Source organism: Myotis lucifugus, unplaced genomic scaffold (assembly GCF_000147115.1).
Source record: "Myotis lucifugus unplaced genomic scaffold, Myoluc2.0 scaffold_203, whole genome shotgun sequence".
In the NCBI taxonomy this organism is placed as follows: Eukaryota; Metazoa; Chordata; class Mammalia; order Chiroptera; family Vespertilionidae; genus Myotis; species Myotis lucifugus.
The window spans coordinates 1,739,125-1,743,196 of NW_005871251.1; the positions used below are offsets into that span (position 1 = coordinate 1,739,125).

Below are 4,072 nucleotides of genomic sequence, written 5' to 3' on the forward strand. Positions count from 1 at the left end.
AATTATATGCCAGTAATAGGGTATTTATGTCCCTCTTGAAAAAAGAATTTCAAGACGTTTTTTGAAAACTTAAAATCCAAGCCCTGAATCGCTTCTTGTCTGGCGGGCCTGCCCTCCAGGAAAGGGCACCTCCAGCGAGGGCTGCGTTTCAGAGGCTCACTGCAGTGTCTTCCGCTGTGTAGGAAGCGCTCGACTAAATACACTCCCTGATGCTGCCAGTCAAGGGGTGGGACTCAAAGGGAGTCAGCCTGGCCCTTCCCAGGGGTTTATCCACAGGCAGATCCGAGCTTGGATGCCCTACATGCTGTGGGAGGAGTTCTCTCCCCTCTTTTTTCTGCTGTAGTTCAGAGCAGGCTACTTCTGGCTCGAGTGTGAGAAAACCATCTCAGGAGGCAGCACCCAGAAATGCCATCACACAGATGTTTTTCTGCTCATGAGGGTCCCGTGGGCCCGGGGCTAGGATTTAAAAATAAAAAAAGTTACTCTTTGTGTCAAAAAACCTTTAAGTTGAATCTTTGGGATTTTTATAACAAAGGTACCCTAAGACCAGCTCAGACAAGATGCTTGCTGAGCCTCCTTTTAATCATTTATAAAATAAATAGAATCATATTTTATGAATCACAAGATTGTTATAAGTATTAAAAACAAGGGCACCCACAGAGAGACCACTGAGCTTAGTGCAGGTCCCTGGTAAGTGCTCTCGTAAAGGACAACCAACAGGTCTGGGCTGCCTGTCACTACTTGAGCCAATTAAGCAGAAACGGGGTTGAATCATATATGAGCGTTTATTCCAGTAATGCCGTCAGTGTGGGGGAGCAGCAGGTCATCCACACAAATCTGCTCTGCAGACCCCATAAGCCAGCTGCTTATATTGGGTAGAAGGACGAAGATTACGTGGGAAAGTAGGAATTACAGGCATGGGGAAGTGGGCATGGGATGATCTTTACAGGTTACAAGTCATGCGGGCTGGAGGGGATTCTCAGAGGGCAGGTGCCTCCGGGCGCCCTGGCACCAGATTACAGGTGATAGGGGTTGGGGTTCTAAAGAGCAGGTACCTCTGGGACTCGATTATTTCAGCCACGAGGTTGTAAATCTTTCCATAATTATAGGCAGTTCTCCGGACAGGAGGATGGACTGCATTCCGATGTTAGCTCCCATGTCCCAGGGCATATAACTCTTGGTGAGGTTAGCGTGTGCTTTCTAAGCATAATTAAAATTTCTTATTATTGTATCTGGTCTCCAATATTCTATTTCTGCCCCTAACAATTCTGCTTCATTCTGTCAATGTGAGGACAAACCAAAATTGGAGGGGACTTTGAAAATTCAGAAAATCACATTTGGAACAGTACTTGAGAAACACTATTTTGAAGCTTAAAATATATATTTACATATATTATATTATATATATATGAAGTACAGTATTACATGTTTATATTTATTATGTTGAGTCACTGTTATAACCCAGATGGTGGAATTTTAAAAGCAACACAACACGGCTTTATGTTAGTTAGCATATGTGTAGCTTCTGATGTGATCTCCATGTAGCTTTTACCTTGAGCTTTATTGGTCTTTATTTATTTACCCTGCTCTAATCATTAAAAATTATTTTCTGAGGTATAAATGGCTACTATAGGAGCCCCAAGTGGCCCATCTTTGCCTTGCTGTAAACTAGATTAGATAGCAGAATAGCTAAAGGTACTGAATACCAATGGGTTTGGGTTTGGAATTTTATCACTCTCACTGGCCACTGAACCTACCAATTATAAATCACCTTTTATTTCCTTTTAGAAAAACAAATTAAGTGATGGGCAAGTCACAGTCCATATGCAAAACAGCTGTCTGAGAAGTAAAACTCAGCTGAGCAAATTCCCACTTTTTCCAGGGATAAAGAATGTGTTTGTTCTAAAGTCGCTGAAATACCTGACTCAGCAACAAACAGGTCCTGCTGCTTCAGCCAGCTGGTTCAATCATGTGATGACCTGAGAGTGAGCAGTCAGCGGTGTCTGTCGGCCATCCCTCCACCACCTCCCCGCCCCCCTTCGCCATTTCCCCTCAATGAGTGACTGTTGCTATGGCCTGCAGTTTGCCCACATGCTTATTTGATAACTTTCTGCATTTCTGCTCGTGCTGGTCTGATTGGAGGTGATGTCACTTCCTAGCCACTTTCAGTCTTTAAAGCGCTTTGCTTCTTCCTTTTATTAGTGCTCTTTGTTTAATTCAAACATAAGCTCATCCTCTCAGCTTCTTTCATGCTCTTGCTTTGTTTCGGCTTCATAGTTTTTCCAATCTGCTTTTCAGACTTTTTTTAATGCCTTCTTCTTTCCCATCTGATTTCTACTCTAATCAGGGTGAATGAGGTTTACATCTCCTTAGGACGGTCAGAAACTGTGTTTCCCAAAATGGACAGCACACCCACCGTGACTGGAGCACAAGTGGAACTGGACATGGTGGTTCTCAGTGGTGCCCGGACACTGACATTAAACGGCATTGAGTCACACATGAGAGAGCTTTCCCTCCCAGTTCTCTCTGGGGCCTGCTGACACCTTTCCATGTGGTCTGTCACTTGTTAATCTCCCTTTTGAAAAGAGAGAGCTGGCCTCAGGCTGAGACTTCGGGATGTAGTATCTAGCTAGTGTTTTAGAACATTCTTTTGGTTTTCATTACACAAATACTTTTTATTGTTACCTCTGATTTATGCCAAGTGATATTGGTTTTCTTTTTAGAGTCATGATACATAGTTTTCTTCTTTAAACGGGTGTGTAAGTATATGATAAGTTTAAAGAAAAACATTAAGTACAAAGAAATGGCCAAAATGTTGAAGGTGGTAGCATGGGAACAACTGAAGTTAGGGAAATACCAGCCTAGATTCATGCCATCAACCTTTGTTATTTTCTTCTTCTTCCTTTTTTTTTGGGGGGGGGGAGGGAGGGGAGAGGGGGCAGGGGATGCTGTGCCAGTGTCTCAAGAGTTCTCAACTAACAGGGATCATTAGTTTATTATAAAAGAGACACAGAAATTATTTACATGATGAGAGTTCAGAGCTTCAGCGGAATGGACTTCACATGATGCCATTTCAAGTGATTATTTCAGTCTGCACTTTCCAAGAATGTCACCATTTCTAAATAAGACACAATCCTTGTCGTCTAGCACTACTTTAATGGCTCCATATTCTGGCAGAAGTTTATCTCCGATTTGTACTTTAACTGGTTGAGTCGCTCCACCCTTTCCTTTGGAGCCCCATCCAACAACTACTACTGTTGCATGCAATACTTTTCCTGTAGATTTTTCTGGAAGCATAATGCCTCCTTCGATTACAGTTTCCGCAGCACTCCTTTCAAGTCACACTCGGTCAGAGAGGAGAAGGAACGTCCTAAAGGCCTGTCCTGCCATGACTCCATGGCAGTTGGTACTCTGCTCTCTGCGGTTGCAGGTTGCAAGGAGAGACTTGCCTCTGGACAAGTGAACTTGGGAAAAGGCCACCCAGTGCGCCAGTGTGTCCGCCAGGCCATTCGCCCCTCCCCTCCAGAGAGGGCGACCCCAGTGGCACCAGCTGGGATTGGTCCCCAGGGCCGTGTGCAGGCCAGTCCCTTTGTTATTGTCTTGCTTTATGGAATTATATGTTAGTTTTCAAAGTATATTTGTTAACAACATCTAGGCCTAACCACAAGTCACGCTGCTTCCACATTTCTCCAATTGAAATTTTATGCAGATTATTTCATGGTCTCATTTTATTCCTTTCAATCATAGGATTTTGACAATCCTCTCCTCAGGCAGTCTGGGGCCAGTATTGTGGACAGTGGTCTGGTTTAATTAATCTATGCAGAGTGCAAAAATCTACATCTTTTGTTAACCCCATTTGCCCACCTCTGCCATGAGGAAGCATATAGGTCATGGGACCTCAAGACTTTGATATTTTATTAATTAGGCCTTCTTCAAGGTGATCTCATTCATCCCAAGCAATTCGGTCTTTGCAAACTTCCCCCCTAAAGGGCAAAGGGTCATACAGCTCCCTTCTATGCTATTTCCCCTGAAGGCCACTCAGTCCATTCACAGAGAGGAAATTTGGTCCCAG

At 43.7% G+C, this 4,072-nt stretch overlaps 1 pseudogene; it reads right to left on the reverse strand.

Annotated features, from left to right (window-relative positions):
- Nucleotides 1–3,081: 3,081 nt before the first annotated feature.
- LOC102430861 lies at nt 3,082–3,390 on the reverse strand (annotated as a pseudogene).
- Between the last annotated feature and the right edge of the window lie 682 nt (nt 3,391–4,072).